We start from the raw sequence: 14,798 nt of genomic DNA, 5'->3' as shown, positions 1-14,798 counted from the left end.
CCTTTTTCAACTTCTTCCCATGGTTACATCAGGATTTAGGAGAAAGAATTTGTATTAGGCCACAATGCTGAAGTTCAAGAACTCACAATGATAATTCGACATGCTCCAACACTCAGCCCACAGAAGGCTGGATGCTTCATGTTTTATTCTCTCACACTGTTACGGCTAGAAGCAGCTCACGGCTTCCCCTGGAAAGACATTAGATGCACATGATAGGCAAGCACAGAGAGAGAAATACTGTCAGACTTACTCTTCCTCTGTGAAAAATTGTATAGACTCTACTTTCTCCCAATGTAGACATAGAGCAATGAAATGTTTTAGCTTGCCTCTAGCCAAAGCCAAAGGAGGCTTTCTGGTTGCCAGACTAGCTCACAAGATGGTTACACAGGTATTGTAGCAAAAGTCTCATTTTTTAAGAGCAAATATGCATTTAACTCTGTCTCTCTCACATTCTCTCTCTCCTCTCGCTCTCTCATCTATTTTGGTAAATGTTTAGCAACCAGCTATTGGGGGAAAAGCATTGATTTGTCATCTTGTCCAATTTTTGTGGTGTAAATACTCCAACCATGACCAATTTCAAGCTACCAACATAACATCATTGAGCACAGAGTTGAGAAGAGAGATGCATAATTGGCTCTTGCAGGAAGGTGTAAGCTGGGACTAGCACACCACTGTGTGTCATTCATTTATTGAATGGCTATTTATCAAGTGCTTTCTATATTCTAGGTTGTGTGATCAAGACACTGCAGGAAACAAGATAGGCATGATCCCTGCCTTTATGATATTTACAATCTAATAGCAGGACAGAAGCTAATTTTTCAGAAATCCAGGCTCCGGTCATCTTTTCCACCTTTAATCCAATTTACTTTTAATTTATGTGATGTATAAATTATTATGTAGGTATCTCTTGTCTTGCATTATGAACTACAGCACAGGGATATTCCTTCATTTTGACCCCATCATTTCTAGCCAATATTTTATACATAGTATGCCTCTGTACATTTTTACTAAAGGAATAAAAAAGTAGGAATGGCTGATGGGTTGACTTTGGGAGAGGTGCAGCGGGGTAAGTGGCGGCTGGGGCCAAGGTCAAAGCAGGAAGAAAATCTACTGACAAAAACTGTGCTCTCCCAGTCCCTTGTGTTTCCAGGTGAATTAGTTCATTACGCAAGTCAAGATTTGAAGCATGGACTTCATCCATACTCTCCTTCTCCACTCAGTTCCAAATAAAATGAGTTACACAGAACCCACGAGCAGTACTTTACGAGTGCTAGCAATTGCTACCATGCATCCTTAATAGCAGTGTAATCAAAAGTTATGATGCATTTTTCTGTAATCACAAGAAATGATACCCACTTAGTGCTAAGTAAAGCAAATTCCCCACCAAGAAAAACGGCTAAAGCATTTCAATTTTCATTTTGAAACGAGTGAGTCAGAATCAATTTGGTAAAGCAGTTAACGGCAACTGTGTGCCCCTTTCCAGTTCGTAACAGGTTCATAACAGGTACAATTTTATTTCAATAAACAGCCAAGCAGAGATCTCTGATGCTGGATTAACATGGTGTATTCAAATCTTCTGACTATTGTGTATTTAAATTGGGTAATAGAGGCCATCAGAGAAGCACTAGCATGAATCTTAAGAAGCAGACCAATTCGCCAGCATCCAGAACATATCCTTAGAAAAAATATATATATAAATAAGCTGGTAAGGAGTTTTTTTCAAGGAGATTTCAGAACACTACATCCTAAAAGTACATCCCAAGTGCCTTTATGTGAGCGATCAGCAGTTGTGCCAAACTCAAGCTACAGAAGGAGGAAAACCTCTTTGTTTTGTAAAGAGCATCCGTGAACTGTATTTCCTCAGTCTTTCCCCCAAAACGAAGATGCCAGCTAAAAAAAGACAAGCGTTAAATTTTAATTGGGTTTAGAAGACCAACATTCTCCCATTTCTCTTCCACCACCACTACCACACACACACACACACACACAAACACACAAATACGCACACTCTACCTTCTCTGGTAACTGTGAAGACAGTTGACAAAATATATTTGTCTAATGTAATTTTATGTCCTAAGGAACCAATTTTTAATAATGATAAAATTATTGGAACCTTAAAGTATCACTATGGCACATTTTTCTCTGTATCTCTTTTCTCTTCTGTCTCCTCTCTTTTTTTGTCTTTAATTCTTTTTTAGGAAAACAAATTGTAAATGTGTTTGTGTGTGTGTACATAAGTATGCACAAATGTAATTTTTTATTTAGCATTGGGTTTTCAGAAGAATTATTGGAGCGCAATGAAAAATTTATGATCTCTGAAGTAATTTGTATTTTTAAAATTTTTCTTGCAAGTTATTTATTTATTTAGTCTAAGGTTTAAACAAACAACAAAAAAACACATTGCAGCTTTAAGATAAAGTCCCTAATATAAAGCATTCTGAGATTATTTTCAAAGGCACTGCAGTGATGCAGCAGATACACATTCCTGGTACTAAGTTCTTTACTACAAGTAACGAGAGAATGCTGGACATAGGCAATTATTAAAACATAAAGTGCTAGAAATGAAATCAATTCAATCATGCAATGTCCTACTTTCTTACTTTTCAGACTTCAAATCAGTGCTTTCCAAATTTCTACTGAAGCAGCTGTTGGAATTGTAGAGTTCTAAGCATAAGACTCAATTAACATGATGCAGGCAAAAGCTGGGTACTGATCCAGCTGATATGAAATGAAAGTCCATGGGTGTACCTATAGCCAAAACACACCTGAAGAAAAAATAACAGGGGTCCTACTTTTATTTGTATGTTTGAGGTATCCTTCCCTATTGGCACCCCTAGCCCATGGATCCATTCTAGCCTTGGGAGAACAGGTTTTGTTTCATGAAGTCAGAGGGATTGCTGTGCCATTTTCTTAAAGCACAAACCATACTTTGGATTCAGCATGGTAGATACATGTTTGAATTACAGACTGCAGGTTTGAAAATACAGTCAAATTTGCCGAAATAACTTATGAAGAATAATACATAATTTTTTATAGCATTCCATATTTTTGAAAAAACAAAACAAAACAAAATAAAACAACAAAAAAAAAAACCTAACCTGGGTCTGTTTTTATCTCAAAGGAAACCTTCTGAGGTGAAGGTGAATTAAAAAAAAACAGGAGGGGGGGAAACATTTATTTTGGAATATATAAATATGATAAGTCCTATACTCAAACATAAGGAAGTTAAGAAGGGTGCATGCAAAAGCTGAGTATTGACCCAGTGATGTTATTTCTTATTAATAGTATTATGGGTGACTTACTTCTTTACGTTTATGAGACATATTTTCTGATTTTTCTGGAATTTTACACATTACTTGCAAAACAAAACTGATAATTTTAATATTTTTATAAAAAATTAAAACAAATTACAACTATCCAGAGATGTTTTTAGTAACAGTGGATGGTCCACGAGGAAGAGCCTGAGAAGACTCAAAGTTTAGAGCACAGCGAAATTCACTGAAAAGTGTGAACGTTGAGCTCAAGTGGCAGCAGCTGAGAAAACTGCCCGACAGACGAGGATGCCCGAAACGTCCCGGTCATAGTCATAGAAAGGGCAGATGAGAGCTGCAGCCTTGGACACAGTGGGAAAGATTAAACCAGTAAGGCTTCAGGCTGTTCTCACCCCAACTTCTCCTCTACAACAGTTACAGATTACTGATCAGACCAGCCTTATCTAAAAGCCTGCACAAGAGTTGAAAACTCCAATCCAATCTTTACTTGCCATGTCTAGTTCCCTGGCATGGGGTAGAATCTCCTAGAAAAACAGGCACCTTTTCCTGATCCCTGAATAGCATTGTCTGGGGCAGTACATAGCCTAGTTACTGCGAATTAGCTGCATTATAAAATTCGGGATTTTAAAACCTAGCCATGGTTTTCTACCAACTTTCCTGGTATTTAAATGCTGAATGTAGTTGTGAGAATATTTTAATGTATGTATCTCAATACTCCATCATTTCCTTTTCCAAATCCGTATTTGGGCAATCGAGCACAGTAGTTAAGTGGTCCCAACGGACAAATTTGCAGATTGTTAAAAGCAATTGAAATAAGAGTTTATAATGGGATACAATTTTGTTATTTGATACTAAGAATGTTCCCTTCTTTATATGAACTACAGAAGAAATTATCACTTTAAAAGGTGGTTTTAAAGAAATAATATATATGGCACTGAATGTAGAGAAAGTGATACCTAAAAAAAAAAAAAAAAGATTTACAGAGGTCATCAGATAAATTTAGTCAGTGGCTAAAGGTAATCTTATAAGGAATTATAGCCACCTAACTCCTTAACTGACATACTACAGGCCTTATCTGTGGATATAGTTGTCCTGGATTAAAAGGAAGAGAAGCATGGAAAAGGAGAGAAAGACAGATCTAACATTTATTGATTATCTATTACAAGTGAAGCACCATGCCAAGTACTTTTTACATATCACATTTTTTCACAGTAAATTTAACTGACAATTGATTATTCCTCAACATGTAATGCTAACATCAGATCTTAGCCAGGCCCAGCATTCTAGGGAATAGACAAAAAATTATCAAGTTTCTCTGGCCCTGTAGCCTTGGTCAGCTGTCTATAGGAACCAGGGTATGAGTAACTTAAGAATTACCAGGCTGGTCCAGCACAGTGGCTCACACCTGTAGTCCCAGCACTTTGGGAGGCCAAGGTGGGTGGATAACTTGAGGTCAGGAGTAGAAATCCCGTCTCTACTAAAAATATGAAAATTAGCCACACATGGTGGTGGGTGCCTGTAGTCCCAGTTACTCAGGAGGCTGAGGAGAGGAGAATCTCGTGAACCTGGGAGGGGGAGGTTGCAATGAGCCAAGATTGTGCCATTGCACGACAAGCTTGGGACTCTGTCTCAAAAAAAAAAAAAAAAAAAAAAAAAAATTACCAGGCTGTTCAACAAAGATGGAAATCTGGAGCTGGGAAGCAAAGGTTGAGGAGGACAGTGACTGAAGGAGAGTTTTGTCAGTTAAATGCCTAAGTCAAAGCCATCATAATAAATGGTAGCTCCAAAGAAGTCTGGGATCACAAATTCCAACTAGAGCTGTGATTGAAGAATGGATATGAGATGAAAAAGGAGAGATGGGACACGAGAGACATTCAGTTCAGGTGGCAAAGGATTCCTTATTTTCTTTTCTTCTTTTTACTAAAGCCAGCTCCATGGATGCTTTTAAAAAAAAATCCTTGAATAAAATACAAAAGGGGAACTAGACTTTGAAATGTAGGATAGGGACATATTAGAATCAAAATCATAGAATTTTATAGCTGGAAAGAAACATTGAGATCCCCTAGGCAAGTTTTCATGGTATGCTCTTTTTCTGTATTCTATGGTACCTCGGGGCTTTAGTGGGCAGGGGGACCAGCAACGCGGCTGGCTGCTATAGGGAATAGGGAGTAGGCAGAGGCCAATTTTACTCTCTTTTCTATATTAGGATTCTGTATAAGATTTCCTTTAGAGAAAAAACAAAGGAGGCTGGGCACAGTGGCTCACGCCTGTAATCCCAGCACTTTGGGAGGCCGAGGTGGGCAGATCACCTGAGGTCAGGAGTTTGAGACCAGCCTGGCCAACATGGTGAAACCCCTTCTCAACTAAAAATACAAAAATCAGCTGGTCCTGATGGCAGGTGCCTGTAATTCCAGCTACTTGGGATGCTGAAGTGAGAGAATCACTTGAACCTGAGAGGCAGAGGTTGCAGTGAGCCGAGATCACGTAATTGAACTCCAACCTGGGCAACAAAATGAGACTCCATCTCAAAAACAAAAACAGAAACAGAGGAATTCTATTATGTTAAAAAGTGGAACTCATCAAAATTTTCTCTCCTTTGACCAATGAAGTCCATGGTGTTGGCTGAAGCAAGAGACACTTTCCCAAAGATCCATGAGTGGATAGCAGTGCTTCCAGTCCCCCGACTCAAGCAGACTCTCACCACTACACCAGGCTGCCTCTCATTATGCAGCCTAATTCCCTATGAGATGGTTTAATTAAAACTGTGACCATTTTGGTTTTAATCTTGAGATTCTAATTATTTTATGTTAAATATCTTGGTAGCTAATAAAAATGAATTAAATGTATAAATACAACATTAAGTTTAAATAATATTTTAAGCAGTGTTTAGACCCTCTATCTTTCTGCCTGCGTGGACTTTAATATTTTAATCTATTACTGCCTCTGCAGATAAAGCTACATGTCATTTCTGAGGGTAAATGCCTAATAAGTTCTTTCTTCAAGGTCAGGGTATTATTTTGTATGAGGAAAATTGTTCTCCTAAACCAGCCAAGCATAATTACCAAGTGTTTTTTATCCTGCAAGAATTTACATAGACGTGATAAACACTAAGCGACAATAGAGTTCTAATCCCTTCCCGACCAACTCTGGTACTGCCATAAACCTCCGGAAAAAAAGTCTGAAACCACAGGAACCCAACACTGCATTTACCACCTCGGGTTTTATGCTGTTAGTCACAGACACAAAGGATTAAGTTTTGGAGCTATGAGGCACACAGGGTCCTAGAATCCCTCCCGGCCTAGCAATATCTCCTACAGGTAACAAGTAAGAAGCAGCAGCATATATGTTTGTTTCTTTTCAGCACTGTTGAAGTGTTGTACGTGCATTATCTCACTGAATCCTCACACGGACACTATGCAGTGGATATCCACTATTATTCTCCTTATTTTGAAGAAGTAGAAATGAAGGCACGAAGGTTAAGTAATTTTCCTAAGGTCACACAGGGTTTAACCCGGACAGCCTGACTTCAGAGTCCGGAGGGTGGGATCACTGGTGAAGCATTGCAGATGTAGTTTGCTGGAGTGACTCAGATCTCAGCTCTAAGGAAACAAAAGAAGTCACTATAATAAGGACTGGGTTAATGACAGCACAAAAATGGAAGAACACAAGCCCCTCCTTTGGGGAAGGTTTGACTTCCCAGAAGGAATTTGGAAGTAAAGATGAGGGGAGAAGAACTGGACGCAGGAGTAGATACCAGACAGAAAGATGCTGAAATCTCTCAGCCCACACTCTGAGCTAAGAACAGATCGGGGAAGCTAAGAAGACAAAGGATTATAGGAGCAAGGAGGAAGGAACAATGTAGACTCCATGGAGGTAGACTGGAATCTGGATGCTTGAGAAGGAGCAGACACACAGGCACTGAATAATTGAAAGCTGCTGTGAGGGGCTGAGAGGAGCCAGTAGAGCTGGACAGTGGGGCTGGCCAAAGTAAGCCCAAGGAGGCCAGAGGAGGGCAGAGCATGAGGCAGAAAGAAGAGGAGCCAAGCCAGCCCAGGGCACGTGGCACCTCAATTCACATTCCTATTCCTCGGAGAGGATGTCCCACCTTGTTTTCAACTGCCCCACCTTTACAGTGAACTGCTTAAATGCCAACAGTTAAGTCTAAGGCATCTTCACTCTTTTATGTAAACCATGTTTTTCAAGATCCAAACAATGTAAAAAGTAAACATCACAAAATATTTAGAATTCACAGAATATTTAAAATTAGCACTGCTGCATGTAAAGTTGTCCATCTAGCACAGCTGTCCATCTTACACATACTAGTAACAGACACAGTGATTATGAATTGAATTGGATTGAGCTGAATTGATTGGCGACTCCCTTGTTAGAAGTTTCAAACAAAAACACTGAGGGTGCACAGCTTTAAAGCTAATATGACATCTTCCCTTACCTTTCTCTCTTTAGCAAAACCATTCTCAGGTCAAAGCAGGAGAAGCCTGGGTATTGGAAAAAAAAAAAAAGGGTGGGGGGCGGGGAACCAGAGGAGAACAGGCTCCCTGTTCATCACATAAGGAAAAATTTGCCTAACAGAGAAGCTCGGGGGTGTGGGAACAAAACCCACCGTCTCCATTCTTCTTATTGCTAACTCTGCAATATGCATCTGTTTCCATTTGAAACAAATGAAAACGCTTTTCTCTGTTGACGTCAAAGCTAGAGACTTGGGCTCCACTCATTGTCATACCTGCTATCATTAATAATACTTATGACCGTAATCACAATGCCATCCACTCAGAGTACCATAAAGAGAAAAGCACAGACAACACACAATAGGAACCAGATCCCATGGGATGCAGAAAATGTTCCTGGTATCTCAGCCTCACACCGGGTTTCAGGCAGAACCCGGCAAGGTGGTAACAGAATGCAGCCTACTTTGGGAGGATTGGGACAGCTGGCTGGGGATAGGTCTGGCAGTTATGGTCAGCTCTGACTCTGGGGATTCTTTCAGGTCTATTTTTAGTTTTCTCCAGTGTGAATGCAATGTCAGGCCCATCCATCTCCTTCCCTCTTCACTTTCTCTTATCACCCTGCCTGAACCTGAGTGACAAACAATGGTCTTCACCAGTTTCAACAATACACAGATTTGTAAGGATTGAATTGACCTGGACACACCATACAAATTAGCACAGACTCTGGGGGCCTCAGAGAAAATCAGATGGAGGACTTAAATGAAAAATAATCAATGCTGCCTTTCCTTTCTTTATCTTTCCGGTGGTTCATGAGAATAGGGTGGGGGTGCGGGGTGGATTTCTGAGAGCAGAGAGCTGCCTTCATCCATATGGGGCCTGCTTGAAACACCCAGAAGGATAGAATTGGGTTAAACTTAGCCTAGGGTGGAAAGAAATGACAACAGCATTGCAAATGTTTAAAGCTTATAAAAATAGACTCAGATCTACGACTGGTTCTCCCCCTTCCCCAAGTTTGGCATATACTTGGCATTCAAATATTTGTGGAATGAATAAAGATTATATGCAAAATTGTACTAGAACACAACGTTTTCTTTATTTTCCTGGCTATCTACGTTCTCTGGCTATCTACGTGTCTTCTCTTTTAAGCTCTTGTTGCAGAGAACTGCCTATTACTCCTCAAAGCTCCCAGGCATCTGCCCAGGCAGTGCCTGCATCTGCTGTGCCTTTCCCCACAGTCCCTCTGAAAATTCTGACTCATGTTCGCAAACCTTGCCACGGTATCATCTAATCTAGGAAGCCCTTCCTGACTCTTATGGAGAACTTCCTTCTCTTTCTCCACGGTATCTGTCTTCTTCAAGCTTCCATTACACTTATTACAGGGTATTGCCAAGTGTCTATTGGTTTAATTGTCTCTGATTTCCATGCTGCCACGGATTGATATTTCCGTGATTAGCACAGTGACAGGCACATAATCTGTTCTCAATCAAAGTTTGATAGATGAATAAATTATCTTGAACTGATTCTAATCAAACTGGGGGAAAAATGACTTTCCATGACCCAAATTGCACCCTAACCCCACCAATCCGTCTCACAAATGCACATTCGATCACAAGGAGGGCAGAGAGAAAAGTATGTACACGGTGATCACAAAGCCATCCTCCCCTTGCAAAGAATACAAAGGAAGCGTAAGTACTGATGACGATAGGTCAACAGTAACTCAATTTTAAATAGGCACGGAGGAGAGCAGGCCAATTTGAAGTTTGACAGTTTAGGGTGCACCAGTTTCCCACGGGCATTATAGCTCTCACTGCTTGTCACCGGGGTGCAGGCCCCAGTGGAGGCTGTTTGGCATAGAAATTGTTTCAGTTATCCAAGACTCCATATAGTAACCTTGAAATCATCACTGCAACTTCAACAAAAACGACATTTGTGTATTTTGTGTACTCAAAGCTCTTGTTATTAGAATCTACACAATAGATTTTATCCAGAATTCAGTGCTGTTCCTAAAAATGAGTATGCATTGTCTTTAAAGAGACGGAAAATGAATTTACCTTTTGCCTTGGAGTTTCAGAAGCTCAAAATTATACCGTTTAATAATATTAATATGTCAATCCTAAATGCACTTTTAATATTTTTTCTGTTTTCTATTTCCTAAAATTTATTATATGTATACATGTGTGTGACTTTTTTCTAATTGTAAGCTATCTCAAATCCATTCGAGATATAGGCAGATTATAAGTCATACATTAGGTGAGAGAATATAGACAACAATTGGACAAGACTCGAAGCAAGTACAAACTCTAGAGGACCCTTTGAGGACTCACCACTTTTGACCTACATAAATGACAATGTTTTAAAGCCTAATTCCTACTTCCTATAGCTCAATCTCAGAACTTGGGATTTCCAGTACTTTCCGGTTCTGTGGACTCTAACCCGATCTTCACTAGTCGTTTTCAAACTCCGCTGCATATTGGAATCATCTGTGGACTTTCTAAATGTCCTCTCCCCAAGCCTTACCTCCGACCCATTAAATAAATATCTGAAAAATAAATCAATTTATCTTAGAGTTGGATACAGGAATGTCATTTTTAAAACCGTCCAGGTGATTCTAATATACAGCTGAAGTTGAAAACCACTGGTCTACAGGAACGACCTTTTATGTTTCAAACACACTTCCACCTAATGATCTGAGTGTAGACGATGTGGAGTTCCACCAAGATCACCTTAATTATCAGGAGAACTCCAGAGACACCCCGTGTGTCCTGCTGTCCTTATAAACTGAAAGACTGGCCTACAATTTGATTATTTTGTTTAGACCCCCAAGCCTTTGGTCATTTCTGATGTATAACCCTGTTATCCCACAATTACCAAGGAGTAAACTAAGAATACCATCTCCTGCCTCTCTACCCCTCTGACATTATCAGATGATATTTTTTTCCCTTTCCTTATTAGCTAGGCACAAAAACAGTTTAAGGCACAATCTCTAAGAACTCTCACGTTCAACTTCGGATAGGAAACGTGTGCTGATAAAGGTTCTTCCTGAAAACGCTTGTTTTCCAAAACAGAAAAGCTAAAAAGAAACTTGTTCTCACCCCAGCTTCTCCAATTCTGCTCTCACGATGATTGCTCAGCTTACAAAGCTGTCTGTAAACAGGCATCTGCTCCAATTCTAAATGTTCAGCAGTGGCTTGCCTTGCCTTCAGAGACCTCAGCTCCATCCACCTTGGCTCAGCACCCCTCAGAGCCAGTGATGCAAGCCAGATGCTGCGTGCTTCAGGCTGAGTCTGACATCATCCTCTTGTCACGGGCTCTGCCATCTCCCACCATTGGCTGCCGCTGTGTGTGCTGAAGTTAAAGGTGGGAACTTAGCACATTTATTACATACGGGGCTTATTAGATAACTGGGCTCTGTTGTGATAAATTGGCTGCGTGCTTCATTTGGACTCTCAATGCTCTGCAGGTTTTTCTAATTTAGTTTTGCCATGGCTCAGCCAAGATGGGATTCAGAGGAAGAAGAGGGGAAAGGAGGGGAAAAAAAGAGAGAAAAGAGCTTGTGTTGTATATCAAATTCTTCTCTGCCTCTTCCTGGCTCTGAAACGAAGGGCCTTTTAAGCTGCCATCCTGAACAGCATCCACAGAGCTGTCTTCCTCAGGAGGTTTGCTTTTCTTAAAGTGCTCCTGCTCTTTCATGATGACTCCTCCATTCATTATGAATAGTTACTGCTTTAGTCCAAAGCCGTCACATATTTTCCCCTTCCTTTTATGTTTAGATTTAAATGTGCACACATGCACATTCACAAACATCTCCTCAGCACCACCACTAAGCACAGGCGAGCGGGGGGAGGAAGGAGATGGAGAAAGGAAGTGGGAGAGGGCTGTTGGCTGTGTCCTGTGTGAATTGCTCTATACCTGCAGCCTTTTTAGAGGCTTCAGATCTCTTTCCTCCAAGCGAACACCAGGGCATTGAAGGAGGCTTTGAAACATGGCAGGCTTTGAGCGCATGTGTGCGCGCTTGTGCAATGAAACACGAAAATCTCTTTCCCTATCAGAGTGACTGACATTTCTTTCCTCCTTAATGCAGGCCTTGATCTTTTCCCAACTGAGTTTTTTGATTCCCTCCAGCTTGCCTTATCAGTAGGCGAACTCTCATCAAAGGATACAGAAATCACATGGTCCTTGATGCCAGGCCTGGCTAAGCCTATTAGGGCCACTGACCAGCTCCCAAGGGCAACACCTGGGGAGCAGATGCCAGCTCAGCGACCTTGAATCAGGAAACCCCAAGATGTTATCTGCCTCCTAAATTGTACAAACGTGGAAAGAAGGGGAGGTTCACTCACTTCCTCTACCTCTAGTGTGAGCAGGATAATTCACTGGCATGTTCTATTAGCCCCCTCTCCAATTCTATTCCACATCATTCCATTAATTTTACTTAAACTACTGTTTATATAGAGGTGAGATTTTATAAAGTGCAAACATTGTTTAGTGGTTGAGCTTTGAACTTTGGAGTCAGCTAGATATGGTTATTCCCAGCTCCCTTCCTGGTTTGTATTTATGTAAGTTATTCAACCTTTCCAAACCTCAATTTCCCCATCAGTAAAGTGAGTACAAAAACTGTACCCACCTCACAGGACTGTGGTGTCATATACATAAACTTCTTGAAACAGGGCCTAGTTCATAAGAGTTCAATAATTGCTAGTTATCATTATTATTTCTTAGACATCCTGGAAGTATCAAAGCACCTGCCAGCCACTTTTGCATCTTCAGGTCCTTTTTTTGAAAAGGACGTTAGGTCCCATGTTAACAAGGGAAGGGCTGAAACTGCAGCAGCTCAGTGGTGGAGGAGGGGAAGAGCTGGGCAGAACTACAGGGCTGCAGCAACTGAGGATATGTGGTTTCTATTGCTCAAGTCTCTCTATTCAAAGCTGCGTATTTCACCCACCAAATTCACCAAATGGAATCTTTAGAATTCAGAAGATAAAATATTTCAGAAGAGAATGTGGATTTTTCAGCCCTATTCTGTGTACCAGGTACTAGTCTGGTTTAGAATAGCTAGAGGGGCAGCTGACCATTTATTGCCCAGGCCTTAATATTTGGGAATCATTCTATGGGGAATGAGGGAAAGCGGAAGGGCCACTGTCATTCCTGGAAACCTCACTAGTAACATGATGGCATCATGCGAATTTCCCACTTTGATCTATAGAGATGGTCTGACTCTGACCATAATTCAAAATCAGAATGCAGTAATGACTATACCAATTTAACCTTCGTTCAGAGAGTGAACCCCATTTGTAAAGAGTCATGCCGTGTGTTTCAGACCATAACCCTTTGTATATACTCCTCCCTCAGTATTCGGTAATTGGCTACCTCAACCATTGACATTTACTGAGTGTCAGCCTCATGCCAAGTATTGTTAAGAGCTTAGAATACAAAGATGAGTGTCCTGGCCAGCAGGGGAAGGATACAGATAAGAAAGATGTGTTTCCTAATTGTATTATAAAGCCACGTGCCCTAACCTCACAATTTTTCAGGTTGGGATCTCTTACTCTCAGTTTACAGATGGGGAATGGATGCTTTAGGGAGTTAAGAGACTAGCTCAAGGCCAAATAAAACCCTTAATATATACAATTAATATTTAAACGCCATTTAATACTGCAACCTGCCCCTCACTCCAGCATTCATGATTCTCTTCCCCTGCTCCACGTCTTGTTTTTGGCTTCTCGGTTCATTATTTCCATGCCTCTTATCATTTTCTGACATACTATATTATCTACTTATCATTTTAGTGGTTTTTTAGCTCCTGTCTCAACTCTCTGAAATGGAAATGCCACAACAATTCTGTTTTGTTCATTTACTGAACATAGTAGGTATTCATAAGTAGTTGTTGAATACATGAGTTAATTAGCTTAATGAATGGTTCTAAAGGCTTAACTCTTTCTTCTGTTCCTTATTATAATGGAATAAGTCCATAACAAATGGTATTTAGAAATGTAAATGAAATGCTAAGGGAACTCAGAGAAAGAATTAAAAATATTGGCTAAACTTGGGGGCAAAAAGCTAGAAAAGTATTAAATCAAGTTTATCTAAGTGCGGCTCACTAATGACCTATTTTAGGTATGCACCAGGACATGCTAAAACTGCAAGTTTCTGAATCCCACTCCAGACAGATCGCATTAAGTCTTCTGAGCCAAATAATTTGCATTTTACTGCACTTCCCAAGCTATTGGTACGTACCCCAAAGTTTGAGAATCATGGAAGAGGTACGGATGGGAGATGAAGTTGGGGAAGCAGTGGAGGAAAGGCACCAACAATATTGAGTGCTTTTACAGATGAAGAAATGAGGACCAAATGCATTCAGTTATTTGTCCCAAGTCACAAAGCCAGTAAGTTAAAATTTGATGTCAAGGCTCTTTCTGGTACATTTATTGGCTTTAAGGATCATTTTTTACTTTTTTACATGCCTACAATGTAGTATTCGATCATTAGTCACTCAATAAATACTTATTGAACAAGCCGATGCTTAATACTATGGAACTAGATTGAGTAATTGCTCTGACCCTCGCAAGTCTTTGCACTGGAGCCTCCTCATTTATATGAACCTCCCAGCCAAACCCTCAAATCCTAGACTTTAAAACCCAAGGCCCGGAGTAGGTCAAAAGTAGCTAGACTGTGATCACTCTGCTAATGGCAGCATCTGCCCCTGTCTGGCCTGCAGGGAGTTAGTGATGGGGCAGGAGCAGCCCAGGGGTGGGAAGAAGGGAGGAAAACAGTGGAGGAGAGTGAAGCAATCCGGTATGATGGGACTACTTTGTACTTTTGTGTCACAGTTCTCAACTGTCCCAAAGTACACACACACACACACACACACACACACACACACAAAGGGTTTCCACAAAGCAGCAGTCTCAAAGTTAACCTGGCTTTCTGCCAAGTCCCTGTATGTTATCGCCAATTCTGGAGGTCTATTAGTCCTTTACTTTGCCAACCAAGGGCTTAATTTGAACAACAACAATAAAAACAAGAAGTTTATCATTAAGTTTTTACAAGTTCCTCCCGCCCCCCA

At 40.5% G+C, this 14,798-nt stretch overlaps 1 long non-coding RNA gene across 2 annotated transcripts in view; it reads right to left on the bottom strand.

The window, feature by feature from the left end:
- LOC105728494 (uncharacterized) overlaps positions 1-10,945 on the bottom strand; it is a 264,992-nt gene extending 254,047 nt beyond the window's left edge. For both annotated transcript variants that reach the window (XR_010340487.1, XR_001110041.2), the window contains exon 1: positions 10,831-10,945. This is a non-coding gene — a long non-coding RNA (uncharacterized LOC105728494). The remainder of the gene's footprint in view (positions 1-10,830) is intronic.
- Positions 10,946-14,798: the final 3,853 nt, after the last annotated feature.

The sequence above is a fragment of the Aotus nancymaae genome, unplaced genomic scaffold (genome assembly GCF_030222135.1).
Source record: "Aotus nancymaae isolate 86718 unplaced genomic scaffold, 86718_ANA_hifiasm-v0.15.2.pri h1tg000108l, whole genome shotgun sequence".
NCBI classification, from domain to species: domain Eukaryota; kingdom Metazoa; phylum Chordata; class Mammalia; order Primates; family Aotidae; genus Aotus; species Aotus nancymaae.
Note: the sequence above shows the minus strand (reverse complement) of the source record. Positions and strands in the feature narration are given on the sequence as shown.